The following is a 15,326-nucleotide window of genomic DNA, read 5'->3' as shown; positions in this document are numbered from 1 at the left end:
TTTTTATGATTTTCACTTTTTGCTATAGTTGGAAAATAGCCGTTCTGCTCTCTCTACTGGTCTCAGTTGATGTGTTAATGGCCAATGAAAAGGTGTTTTATTTAACAATCTATTTAACACGCATCACCATTGGATGTTCAACCTGTCCATCACATCGCGTATGTAAGGGGAGTGGAGATACGCTGAACCAAAACTCCCCATTGGACGTGGGACCTGTCCATCACATCGCGTATCCAAAGGGGTGTGGAGATACGCTGAAACAATCATTCCCATTGGATGTTCAACCTGTCCATCACACCGCACGTATTGAACCGCGGGAGAAAAAGGGGCGAAACTTTTCACATACACAGGATAGCTTACTTTTGCGGACACGGAATTTGACATTTTTACAAGGTAAAGTACCACCAAAAGTGTTTTTTGACAACTGTATGTTAGGTTATGCTAACGACCATGTTCACGATTGTCCTAGACTTCATGTGAATTGTTATTTTTGTTAAACATAGCCACGTTTGGGACCTCAACCCCCTATTTTAGCTCCGGAGCTAATGGACACTGATTTCCTCAACGCTGTAATCTACTTTTCAGTATTATATTTCACATCGATGATGTATTCAATGGAGGAGCTGTGTGCCATAGTTAACGTCAAGTGTGTCAGGGGCAGACATGATAAAGCAGAGGCTGCAGAGAGCAGTGAAAGCAGCGAGGAAGGTAGTATTCAGTGTAATGTTAACATGTTTTTTATTTATCCCCCCCCCCCCAAGATGATCAGGTTGAGGTGCCAACTTATTAATTAATTTGGAAATAAAAATCATGAATGACAACAAATAGCTGATTTATTCAGTGTACTAATATTTTAAACTGTATCTTTCCAAGAAGATGCACTTGTATGTGACCAAGTGGATTCTGAAGGTGCTGGGTCTGCTGTTAAATCTGTAAATGAAGGTAGGTCGTGTGTTTTTGCCCATTACAATGTACATTATGTGTTATTTACCTTAAAGGACCACTTTTCAACCTATCTTCATAGGTCTTCACTAATAATCATGATAGAATGGCATTTTTTTAAACATAAATGGACATATCTGCTGTATATCATCACAATAATGTCAACTTATATCATTCATGTGAGATCAACCACATTTATTTTCTTCAGAAGTGACTATGGAGGACTCATCAATTGGGGAGATGGAAGGTTTGACACACTCACTCACACTCTCTCACACACACACACACACACACACACACACACACACACACACACACACACACACACACACACACACACACACACACACACACACACGGGGGGGGGGGGGGGGGGCTAACCACATTTGTTTTCTTGTTTTTCTTCAGAAGCAGCTGTGGAAGACTCATCAATTGGGGAAGGGGAGATAGAAGGTTTGACACACACACACACACACACACACACACACACACACACACACACACACACACACACACACACACACACACACACACACACACACACACACACAGGGCTAGTCATGGCTGGGGGGGGGTCAGTGTTTCCTAGCTGACCGGTGCAAAGACTCACCAAGTAAGGTTTGTGGTAAAATGAGGATTATGAGCAATTGCATTCATTGTACATTGTGTTCGTCTTTATTTTTTGTTTTATCAGATGTGCTTGATTCATCATGGACACTTCAATTAGAGCTGGATAATTCTCCTGGTGCTGATGAATCCAGAGGTATTATTATTATTTATTTAGAGCCTTATTCTGTACACACACATGATGCACAATACATCATGTGATGCTTTGCAATATTGTGAACGCAAAGCAATGCATGATGAGAGAGAGGGAACATTTGATTGGTATTATTAGCCTTTATGTAAAATGCCAGAGGTGATGTGAATGCTGCATGTTAGCTAGTTGGAATTTTGTCTCTCACAGACAAACATACATTCAAGAGGGAGAGAGAGAGACCCTCACTCACACTTGAATATTTATTTTCTGTTCAGGAGAAGAAGTTGAGCATCACTCAAATGTGGAGGATGAAGACGGAGTTGAGGACGACTTCTCAAGTGGGGGAGAAGAAGGTTTGTGGAACACTAGGCTTAAGTTAGCCAGAGCAAGAAATGCAAAATGCTGGCAACACTGAATTATGTCAACATTGCATTCAGTTTTTGTTCCTCTTTCTTTCCCAGATCCACTTGATCGAACCTGGACACCTGAACTTGACCATAATGGTGATTCTCCAGGTGAATCTGAATCTGGAAATGAAGGTATTATCATTATTAATATGGACACATTGATGCACATGTGTGTAATGTGGTATTGTGCATGTTGGCTATTTATGCTTCGTTCAACTACACATCCATAAATGCACACGAGGGGCTCCACACACATACAGAGAGAGGGAGAGAGACTCGCACACTTAACAGTCTGATTTTTTTTGTAACCATATTTAGGAGCTGAGATGGAAGAGGACTCCTCATGTGGTGATGCTGGTCTGGGGAGGAAGAGGAGAAATCCAGACAACTGGAAGAGCAACATCCAGAAGAGGAGGAGAATGAGTGGCAAGTCATATCTTGGGAGGAAGAATCGAGAGTCTGTGTTAAAGGAGGAAAGAAAAATGGGTGTGTCATGCCAGTCTGCAGCCTGCCACAAGTCCACTAAACTGCACTGCAGGGAAGTAGAGGAGTCGAAGCGAGAAGAGATCTTCAAGTACTTCTGGGAGGAATTAGACTGGCGTGAGAGGAAGATTTATGTTAAGTCATTGGTAGAGGTGAGCAGTGTAAAGCGACGGAGGACAGAATCAGAGAAATCCAGGAGGTCGGCAACCATTTTCTATCACCTTGTAGTAGATGGTAGAAGACTCAGAGTGTGCCAGCGCATGTTCCTGTCAACCCTAGGCTTGAAGCAGTGGTCTCTTTTGAAGTGGATAGGAAGAAGAGGGAAAAGTCCTACAAAGGAAGATAAGAAGAAGAGGGTGACTGTAAGGAGAGAGGAGGTGGAGTTCTTGAAGACCTTCCTTCTGGACCTTCCAAAAGTTCCCTCACACTACTGTAGGTCCTCATCCTCTAAGATGTACCTGGAGCCTGTGTTCAAGTCCATCAATCACCTCCATGCAGAGTATACTCATTCCAGTGCAGAGAATGGCATCCAGGCTCTGTCAAGGCAAGTGTTCACCAGAATGTTTAAGGACTTAAATCTGTCTCTTTTTCACCCAAAGAAAGACCAGTGCGATACTTGCTGTGCATTCAAAGCTGGGAACATTGACGCTGCCGCGTGGAAGGAGCACTGCACCAAAAAGGACACTGCACGAGCCATGAAGCAGAAGGACAAAGAAGAGGCAGGTGAGAAGACCTTGGTGACATGCATGGATCTACAGGGGCTCCTGCTCTGCCCCAAGCTACAAGCCTCATCCCTCTATTTCAAGACCAAGCTCTGTGTCCATAACTTCACCGTTTATGACATGACTTCACATGATGCATCAAATTACTTATGGCACGAGGGTGAAGCTGGTGTCTCTGCCAACGAGTTTGCTTCATGCATCGTGCACTTTCTCAAAGAACATCCCTCGTATGAAGAGTACATCCTGTGGAGTGATGGATGTGGCTACCAGAATCGGAACATGCTCCTGAGCAATGCCCTCCTCAAGTTTGCAACTGAGACACAGAAGATGGTGACACAGAAGTTCCTAGAAAGAGGTCACACACAGATGGAGTGCGACTCTGTGCATAGTGTGATTGAGAGAAGACTGAGGAACAGAGACATCAGCGTTCCGGCTGAGTATGCTGTTGCCATCCGGGAAGCTCGCTCCAATCCCACGCCGTACCATGTGAAGTATGTGGACCACACATTCTTCACAAACTTCAGCTCTGTGAACCTCTGCAAATCCATCCGCCCGGGAAAGGTCGCTGGGGATCCCACCGTGCATGACCGAGCAATCAGGTATTTGAATACTGACATACGTACATAGCTGTGACAATAATAACAATAAACATTATTCAAAGATAGTGTAATAAAAACTAGTGAATGGAGATTAATCGGCAAACACATCACTATCGGCCGTTACAGCACATCCCTACATTTAAAAAATAATAATTAAAACTTGACTTTTCTCCCTTGTCTCTGTCCCTCTCTTCATGACTTCTGTTCATCCTAGGTACAACATGGATGGCAGTATGGAGTACAAGATCAACCACTCGGATGCCTGGAAGCCCTACGAGTCCCCATCACTGAGGAAGAAGAGCAACGTCACCACAGTGGCCCCGCTGTACAGTTCCAGGCGCATCATCAAGGCACTAAAGTTCAAACACCTGCAAGAAATGAAGCTGGTGTTGCCCAAAGATTTCCACGGCTTCTACGATGCCCTCCGCCATGAGCAGTCGGAGGAGTGATGACTACCACCATTCCACTGGGTTCTCATGTTCCTCCCGTTGCGTTATTAACCCATTTAGGCCTGACATCGAAATTTAAAAAAATCATCTAAATTCTGACAGTTTTCTGACATGTTTCTGTATTAGGGGTGCTCAATTCTTCAAAAATAGCTAAGTTATAACTATGTTTAAAACACCAAAAGGGGTTCCCGCCCAAAATGGGTTAAAATGTTTGTGTCTGTGTGGTGTTACTGTTTGTACTGTACAACATTTTGGGCAGTGCAATGTTTCAGTATTTATCTATTCAGTATTTATTTATTTATTCATGCATTGACTTATTTATTTGCAGTTGACTTGACACCAACTGCCTGGAGCCAGTGTCTAATAATGTATTAAATAAATGATATGCCTAAATGTTAAGGCTTAACAATTCTGGGCAATTTTGGAGAGACAGCGAAATTCCTTCACGACGGACGACGTACGTCGCGACGTATATTTTTCCGTCGCAACGTATATTCGAGTACGTCCTGGCGTAAATATCAATTCGTCCCGGCAGAACGGACTCGTCGCGGCTATATCTACCCGTTTGCGACGTAATAGGGTGACTATTATTTTCCGTCGCGCCAGAACGGGACTCGTCGCAGCTATATCTACCCGTTGTGGCGTGAGCTGGACTCGTCGCGCCAGAACGTGACTCGTCGCGACTATATCTACCCGTTTGCGACGTGCGCCTCGCCGGTCCGGTCTCCAGGCGAGCCTGCGTCCTTCATATATTTTTTTTTCTGCTCTCGTTGGACTTAACTTTAAAAGTCCAATGGAACACCTCTTTGTAACGGGCCGCTGTAGCATAGTGGTCTAATCCCTCGCCTCTCTATTCTTTTTTGCTGAGGACGCTGGTTCAATTCCCGCTCGCGGCAGACCAAAATTATTATATTTTAGACAGACACACAGACAGACAGACAGACAGACTGCCTGTCTGCCTGCCTGTCTGCCTGCCTAATGTATTGTAAATAATGTATTCATTCCATACGGCTATTTTTTTTTTATATAAAAACTTTTGTCTTTCGCGCGATTCGAACCAGCGTCGTCAGCACCAAAACATTGAGAGGCGAGTGATTAAACCGCTAGACTACAGCGGCCATACGTTACAAAGAAGTGTTTCATTGGACTTATAAAGACAATAGCACCCAGCTGCAGTCTCGCAAGGGGAGGGACCGGAAGTGCTTTTATTTCCGGCTTCCACGTGCACAAGCGCACATACACGCACGCGAAATATAATGCAATATGTAATAATCAGCTCATACATTATAAAGACATTATTGCATTATGAAGTTTTATTACAGTATGAGTCGCCTATGTGGAGGTTCTTAATGTAACACATTATTACATTATAGAAAAATCTATTAAGTTATGTGCTCGTCTTTTAATTACATTATGAGCTGATTATTACATTATGAGGTCAGATGTAGAGTTGCTGGCCGCCTCAGCTCCATATATGGAGATATAGGTGATGATCCAGTCTTTTCAATGTATGGCTATCCAGGGTTTGATGAGGTCAGTGTCGGGATCTTATATCATATGGAAACGGCCATATATGGTGGTGTGACGTGTCATGAGGCGTGACCATATATGGAGGCATGACACGAGGCGTGACATGACACACTTACTGACTGACTGACGGGAAATGCAGGTTTTCATAGTAAATTAAATGCATATGGTCGTGTGTCTGTGGTCTATGGTCTGGACATGGTGTGTGTGGGACAGGGGTACGGGGTTATAGCAACTTATTACATTACTTAAATGCCTTGATATCATTATGTTATAATCGACCATATAGGCCTAGCCTATTATTGCATATCATTTTATTATTGTTAGATTTGCATTTCTTCAAATATGCACACTTATACCACCAACTAATAAGCTTTCAATTAAAATATTACCTACAACAAACTACTTCAAACTTTTCCAAACCGACCACGTAATTATGTTTAAGCACAGATGGTACTATATACACCCGGCATTTAAGCGCGCACCAGCAAGTGCGTGTCGTGCACGCGCATTATATTTCGCGTGCGTGTATGTGCGCTTGTGCACGTGGAAGCCGGAAATAAAAGCACTTCCGGTCCCTCCCCTTGCGAGACTGCAGCTGGGTGCTATTGTCTTTATAAGTCCAATGAAACACTTCTTTGTAACGTATGGCCGCTGTAGTCTAGCGGTTTAATCACTCGCCTCTCAATGTTTTGGTGCTGACGACGCTGGTTCGAATCGTGCGAAAGACAAAAGTTTTTATATAAAAAAAAAATAGCCGTATGGAATGAATACATTATTTACAATACATTAGGCAGGCAGACAGGCAGGCAGACAGGCAGTCTGTCTGTCTGTCTGTCTGTCTGTGTGTCTGTCTAAAATATAATAATTTTGGTCTGCCGCGAGCGGGAATTGAACCAGCGTCCTCAGCAAAAAAGAATAGAGAGGCGAGGGATTAGACCACTATGCTACAGCGGCCCGTTACAAAGATGTGTTCCATTGGACTTTTAAAGTTAAGTCCAACGAGAGCAGAAAAAAAAATATATGAAGGACGCAGGCTCGCCTGGAGACCGGACCGGCGAGGCGCACGTCGCAAACGGGTAGATATAGTCGCGACGAGTCACGTTCTGGCGCGACGAGTCCAGCTCACGCCACAACGGGTAGATATAGCTGCGACGAGTCCCGTTCTGGCGCGACGGAAAATAATAGTCACCCTATTACGTCGCAAACGGGTAGATATAGCCGCGACGAGTCCGTTCTGCCGGGACGAATTGATATTTACGCCAGGACGTACTCGAATATACGTTGCGACGGAAAAATATACGTCGCGACGTACGTCGTCCGTCGTGAAGGAATTTCGCTCCACCTGCAATTTTGACTGTTGGAGTAATAGAGTTCACTCACATACATGTATTCCTAATGTGGACGACACTGTCTGCACAAATTTGTGATGATAGGCTATTGTACATTATTATTGAAACATTAATGCTAATTTAGTTTGGGTATAGTATCAGCTGGTTTAAATAGTAAACAAGATTAGGCATTGAATTATTTGCAAGATTTCCAATAATACAGGCAGTACAGTCAAAGGTTATGCTATTGGTATTTAAAGCCTATAGAGCTTGTTTCCACTGTAATCTGTTATTCAATCCCAAACAATAGTTAAAACACTATTTATCCTAGATTGTTTTGGTAAAAAGGTTGGTTTCTATAGTGCATTTTAACTTTCATGGGTGCTAGGAATTCAGAAGGATAGCTTTGGATGTTTTTTGATTTTTAACCAATATAACAGCTGAAAGTTGTCGTTGCATGTCAATGGCTAGTCGAGCAGTTCTGATTGGCTGCCTCGTCTCCAGCCATGTTGCCTCAGAATTCTTTAGGGTCACAAAAGTGGCATAACGTCAGCAGCAGAGCAGACCCACAGATAATAATAATGCAGCTGGTAATTGATTTAATCAATTTGGGCTTGTTTTGATTGCTACTGGTAAAATAATCGGTCCCAAGAAGATGTCATCAAGGCAACGACTGAGATGATCTATTGACAGCCTGGTGACGCAAGGTAAACTGACAACCGACTGCATTTTACCTTGTCATGTCGGATTTTCCGTTGCATGGCAACCATTATGACAACAGCTAAAAGTTACGACAGTCGATTGACGGCACCGGCATGCTGTTACTTTTAGCTTGTTTGCCAGGGTTAAAAACATTACTCTATGGTTAAAAACGTAAGATTCAAGTCCCAATATGTGTTTATATTGACGTTGAGTCAATCAAGGTCTGGTCCGATCGATAGCTTCCAACCTTGAGGCGTTCGTTCGCTGCACGGCCCTCAGTCATGACATCATCATTCATGAGACACCTCGTTCAAAACGTACACCCCTCACTAAGGACATGGGGGGGGGGGGGTCACATAAGGACATCCCCTCATGGGGGGGGGGGGGGGGTGAGGGGGGGTCACGTAAGGACATCTCCTCATGGGGGGGGGGGGTGGGGGGGGGGGGGGGTCACGTAAGGACATCTCATGGAAAATATGGTACATTTGGTTGACCAAATGCAATAATAATGTTTACAGGGTGTGTGTTCTGGGGTGTTAATGATCATTGTCCTTGTGTCGCTGTGTGTGCGTGCGTGCGTGCGTAGTGCGTGCGTGCATGCGTGCGTGCGTAGTGTGTGCACGGATCTGCATGTGCGTATGTGCGTGCATTTAGCCCATGAAGACGCGAGGCAGATTCTACCTAAGGCCTTCTAAATACAGTAGTAAAATCTGTAAAAACGTATATTATTGATACATATTGCTACACTTAGCTATAAAACAAATATCTAAAATGACACGGATTCTTTCCCGGTTTGAATAGGTTATTAAGGCCATTTAGTCAAAATGTGTGGAGCACTTTCAAAAACAACTATTGTTATCCAAAGCGTAGACCAGGGGCTGGGCAACTTTGACGATGGCGAGGGCCAATATATTTCCACACTCACTCCAGAGGGGCCACAGTGCATGTTACTGTCGTAGCAAAAATAGACGATCTACTTTTGAGCTTTTTTTTTTTATAGCTTTTTGAGCTTGTAAATCTGCTATTTTTGCTATATTTGAATTGAAAACCTGAATAATGTTTTGCTATTTTCCCACTGCCCTGATATAGGCTATCTGCTTCACCAGAGAGATAAGTCCTCTTCCCACTGCCCTGATATACTGTAGGCTATCTGCTTCACCAGAGAGATAAATCCTCTTCCCACTGCCCTGATATACTGTAGGCTATCTGCTTCACCAGAGAGAGATAGAAATCCTCTTCCCACTGCCCTGACAGGCTATCTCACACCAAGTCAAAAAGTCCAGGGCCGGATAACATATGTGGCAAGGTTGCTGAACAGCTCTGCAGCATTTTTCATTTTATTTTTTAACTTATCTCTTCAACAACAGCGGGTCCCTAAGTTATGGAAACAGTCCACAATTGTCCCAGTTGCCAAAATTAGGACCCCAAAGTCATTAAATGACTTCAGGCCTGTTAAAAAAAGCTAGTCAAAGATAACATCCTAAAGCAGGTGGAGGAATCTCTAGATCCCCTGCAGTTTGCATACAGGTCTGGAAGAGGTGTAGATGATGCCACTATCACCCTACTGCATTTCCTGTAGCGCCACCTTGAGGGGAAAGAAACACAGGCCAAACTGTTGTTTGTTGATTTTTCCTCAGCCTTTAACACGATCCAGCCTCATCTTCTAGCCCAGAAGCTAATCAGTTATTTTAAACTGGATCTTAACCTTGTTGGCTGGATCTTAGACTTCTTAACTGTTAGGTCTCAGTGTGTGAGGATAAATTAGGTCATGTCTTCTCTGCTGCTCTCCTCCACTGGTTCTCCCCAAGGCTGTTGTCTCTCTTCATTACTGTACATTCTGTATACCAACGACTGTCATAGCCATCACCCTAACAGGTATATTGTCAAATGTGCTGATGACTCTGTAATTGTTAGCCTCCTTGAAGACAATGAAGTACAGCATGGGCCAGTTGTCGATGACTTCATATCCTGGTGTGACGAGTAATTTTTACAGCTAAATGTGACCAAAACTAAAGACATGATCATCAGCTTTAGACGGACTCCTCCCAGTCCTGCTCCTACACTCATCAAGGGCACAGAACTTGAAGTCGTAGAGAGCTACAAATACCTGGGTGTCGTTCTGGACAACAAACTCTCCTTTGACTCTCATGTTGCCTCCACTTCTAAAAAAAATCCAGCAGCGTCTTTTTTTTTCTGAGGAAAATGCGTTCCTTTAACTCTTTCCAGGCCATGTTTGTTTTCATTATATTCCCCTTCTCCTCCAGGCAATGTGGACATTTGACCAATCTGTCAAAGCCCATATATAATATTATGTGAATATGTCCCAATGTCATGAAATAACTCATATGAAAGTGATAAGTCTCATCTTTCCCCCAAAAAAAGAATTATGTTTGTAGCATGTTCCGTTCTTTAGTTATAGGCAGTTGAATAGGTCATGGTTTCATCAAAATCAGCCCTCTGAAATAATTTGTCTGAGAAAACAGCACTTTTGTGAAAGACACTCTCTCAAGCAGAATACTCACTTGAACTTTTTTCTTTTTCTATAGTGACTTATCTGATATATGTACAGTATTTGTCTTCAAGCAGTTAAAGTTAAAAAAAGTATAAAAAAGTGTTTTTGTTGAATAAATCTTATTTTCACCCCATGAATGAGACTCAAACAGTAACTCCATTTACTCCATCCGGCGGCCCGGTCGCAACGAGATCACCCCCGTCCGAAACTAAATAAAACTAAATAAAATTGCACTTACTAGCCTACTCATTATCCTTTGAACACATTTTCGTTTCGGTCTCATGGGAAGCCAATCACCTTCGTCCCCCGCCGGATGTCCCGCCCCCGCCGGATGTCCCGCTCCCAGCTGATCCGGTGACCGCGGCGCGGACACTGTTGCATCCTCCGATGCAGACAGTGTATCATCGGACAGTCACAGTACTGTTTTCGTTTTCTTTTTTCTTTTCCTTGCGTGTTGGACTGTGGACGAGCTTGACCACGGCCGACACGCTGCCCGTTTCTGCCTCGTCCTCGGCTGGGTCCAGCGCGCACTTCAGCGGGGACTTCCACGGCTCCACGGCGGCGACCAACAGGCTGCCCGCTGGCTCGCTCGTAGCCTGGCATGAGCGTCTCGCTGGCTCGTTTGGGGGTCCGGCCAGGTTTTTTTTGGGGGGGCATTTTAGCCCTGATCGATCGCTGGTGTCTTTGATCTGCTTTTGTCTTGCTATGTGCTGTGGGTCAGTGACAGTGTGTCCCGACGACTCTGGGTCAGACTGGAGTGGAGGATTTTGTGGCTCATGGGAACATTTTCTGGCTCAGCCTGTGTTGTCATGGTGTGATTGAATACTTTAGGGCCTGTCTTTTATCGCAGCGCTACCAAACTTTGTCACAGGGTGGGTGAGAGTGTCTTATAGCGGCTGCAAATATAAAAACAAATCTCGTCCAACCTCGTCCTAGGCGGCATAAAATCAAAAAATAATCTCGTCCGATCTCGCCCTGTGCCCGGAAAGGGTTAATAATGTCTCATCTGTTATGATGACTCTTTTTTTATAGAAGTTTTATTTAATCTGTTCTCATGTTTTGTATGGTTGCCTGGTACGGTAACCTGACCCTATAGCAAACAAGAACAGGCTCAGCAGCCTCGTCAAAGTGGCCAGTAACATTTCTGGGAGAACCCAAAGCCCAACTTATAGATCTGTATATAGGCAGATGCTAAAGAGAGCCTCCTCCCTCCTGATCCTATCGGATCACCCACTTCGGTCTGAACCTCCTCCCTCCTGGAGGTCTCGGATCACCCACTCAATCAATCAAGGTCTGGTCCGATCGATAGCTTCCAACCTTGAGGCGTTCGTTCGCTGCACGGCCCTCAGTCATGACATCATCATTCATGAGACACCTCGTTCAAAACGTACACCCCTCACTAAGGACATGGGGGGGGGGGGGTCACATAAGGACATCCCCTCATGGGGGGGGGGGGGGGGTGAGGGGGGGTCACGTAAGGACATCTCCTCATGGGGGGGGGGGGGTGGGGGGGGGGGGGTCACGTAAGGACATCTCATGGAAAATATGGTACATTTGGTTGACCAAATGCAATAATAATGTTTACAGGGTGTGTGTTCTGGGGTGTTAATGATCATTGTCCTTGTGTCGCTGTGTGTGCGTGCGTGCGTGCGTAGTGCGTGCGTGCATGCGTGCGTGCGTAGTGTGTGCACGGATCTGCATGTGCGTATGTGCGTGCATTTAGCCCATGAAGACGCGAGGCAGATTCTACCTAAGGCCTTCTAAATACAGTAGTAAAATCTGTAAAAACGTATATTATTGATACATATTGCTACACTTAGCTATAAAACAAATATCTAAAATGACACGGATTCTTTCCCGGTTTGAATAGGTTATTAAGGCCATTTAGTCAAAATGTGTGGAGCACTTTCAAAAACAACTATTGTTATCCAAAGCGTAGACCAGGGGCTGGGCAACTTTGACGATGGCGAGGGCCAATATATTTCCACACTCACTCCAGAGGGGCCACAGTGCATGTTACTGTCGTAGCAAAAATAGACGATCTACTTTTGAGCTTTTTTTTTTTATAGCTTTTTGAGCTTGTAAATCTGCTATTTTTGCTATATTTGAATTGAAAACCTGAATAATGTTTTGCTATTTTCCCACTGCCCTGATATAGGCTATCTGCTTCACCAGAGAGATAAGTCCTCTTCCCACTGCCCTGATATACTGTAGGCTATCTGCTTCACCAGAGAGATAAATCCTCTTCCCACTGCCCTGATATACTGTAGGCTATCTGCTTCACCAGAGAGAGATAGAAATCCTCTTCCCACTGCCCTGACAGGCTATCTCACACCAAGTCAAAAAGTCCAGGGCCGGATAACATATGTGGCAAGGTTGCTGAACAGCTCTGCAGCATTTTTCATTTTATTTTTTAACTTATCTCTTCAACAACAGCGGGTCCCTAAGTTATGGAAACAGTCCACAATTGTCCCAGTTGCCAAAATTAGGACCCCAAAGTCATTAAATGACTTCAGGCCTGTTAAAAAAAGCTAGTCAAAGATAACATCCTAAAGCAGGTGGAGGAATCTCTAGATCCCCTGCAGTTTGCATACAGGTCTGGAAGAGGTGTAGATGATGCCACTATCACCCTACTGCATTTCCTGTAGCGCCACCTTGAGGGGAAAGAAACACAGGCCAAACTGTTGTTTGTTGATTTTTCCTCAGCCTTTAACACGATCCAGCCTCATCTTCTAGCCCAGAAGCTAATCAGTTATTTTAAACTGGATCTTAACCTTGTTGGCTGGATCTTAGACTTCTTAACTGTTAGGTCTCAGTGTGTGAGGATAAATTAGGTCATGTCTTCTCTGCTGCTCTCCTCCACTGGTTCTCCCCAAGGCTGTTGTCTCTCTTCATTACTGTACATTCTGTATACCAACGACTGTCATAGCCATCACCCTAACAGGTATATTGTCAAATGTGCTGATGACTCTGTAATTGTTAGCCTCCTTGAAGACAATGAAGTACAGCATGGGCCAGTTGTCGATGACTTCATATCCTGGTGTGACGAGTAATTTTTACAGCTAAATGTGACCAAAACTAAAGACATGATCATCAGCTTTAGACGGACTCCTCCCAGTCCTGCTCCTACACTCATCAAGGGCACAGAACTTGAAGTCGTAGAGAGCTACAAATACCTGGGTGTCGTTCTGGACAACAAACTCTCCTTTGACTCTCATGTTGCCTCCACTTCTAAAAAAAATCCAGCAGCGTCTTTTTTTTTCTGAGGAAAATGCGTTCCTTTAACTCTTTCCAGGCCATGTTTGTTTTCATTATATTCCCCTTCTCCTCCAGGCAATGTGGACATTTGACCAATCTGTCAAAGCCCATATATAATATTATGTGAATATGTCCCAATGTCATGAAATAACTCATATGAAAGTGATAAGTCTCATCTTTCCCCCAAAAAAAGAATTATGTTTGTAGCATGTTCCGTTCTTTAGTTATAGGCAGTTGAATAGGTCATGGTTTCATCAAAATCAGCCCTCTGAAATAATTTGTCTGAGAAAACAGCACTTTTGTGAAAGACACTCTCTCAAGCAGAATACTCACTTGAACTTTTTTCTTTTTCTATAGTGACTTATCTGATATATGTACAGTATTTGTCTTCAAGCAGTTAAAGTTAAAAAAAGTATAAAAAAGTGTTTTTGTTGAATAAATCTTATTTTCACCCCATGAATGAGACTCAAACAGTAACTCCATTTACTCCATCCGGCGGCCCGGTCGCAACGAGATCACCCCCGTCCGAAACTAAATAAAACTAAATAAAATTGCACTTACTAGCCTACTCATTATCCTTTGAACACATTTTCGTTTCGGTCTCATGGGAAGCCAATCACCTTCGTCCCCCGCCGGATGTCCCGCCCCCGCCGGATGTCCCGCTCCCAGCTGATCCGGTGACCGCGGCGCGGACACTGTTGCATCCTCCGATGCAGACAGTGTATCATCGGACAGTCACAGTACTGTTTTCGTTTTCTTTTTTCTTTTCCTTGCGTGTTGGACTGTGGACGAGCTTGACCACGGCCGACACGCTGCCCGTTTCTGCCTCGTCCTCGGCTGGGTCCAGCGCGCACTTCAGCGGGGACTTCCACGGCTCCACGGCGGCGACCAACAGGCTGCCCGCTGGCTCGCTCGTAGCCTGGCATGAGCGTCTCGCTGGCTCGTTTGGGGGTCCGGCCAGGTTTTTTTTGGGGGGGCATTTTAGCCCTGATCGATCGCTGGTGTCTTTGATCTGCTTTTGTCTTGCTATGTGCTGTGGGTCAGTGACAGTGTGTCCCGACGACTCTGGGTCAGACTGGAGTGGAGGATTTTGTGGCTCATGGGAACATTTTCTGGCTCAGCCTGTGTTGTCATGGTGTGATTGAATACTTTAGGGCCTGTCTTTTATCGCAGCGCTACCAAACTTTGTCACAGGGTGGGTGAGAGTGTCTTATAGCGGCTGCAAATATAAAAACAAATCTCGTCCAACCTCGTCCTAGGCGGCATAAAATCAAAAAATAATCTCGTCCGATCTCGCCCTGTGCCCGGAAAGGGTTAATAATGTCTCATCTGTTATGATGACTCTTTTTTTATAGAAGTTTTATTTAATCTGTTCTCATGTTTTGTATGGTTGCCTGGTACGGTAACCTGACCCTATAGCAAACAAGAACAGGCTCAGCAGCCTCGTCAAAGTGGCCAGTAACATTTCTGGGAGAACCCAAAGCCCAACTTATAGATCTGTATATAGGCAGATGCTAAAGAGAGCCTCCTCCCTCCTGATCCTATCGGATCACCCACTTCGGTCTGAACCTCCTCCCTCCTGGAGGTCTCGGATCACCCACTTCGGTCTGAGTTTGAACTGTTGCCCTCAGGTC

Source organism: Protomyctophum parallelum (assembly GCF_964188405.1).
Source record: "Protomyctophum parallelum genome assembly, chromosome: 1".
NCBI classification, from domain to species: domain Eukaryota; kingdom Metazoa; phylum Chordata; class Actinopteri; order Myctophiformes; family Myctophidae; genus Protomyctophum; species Protomyctophum parallelum.
Note: the sequence above shows the minus strand (reverse complement) of the source record.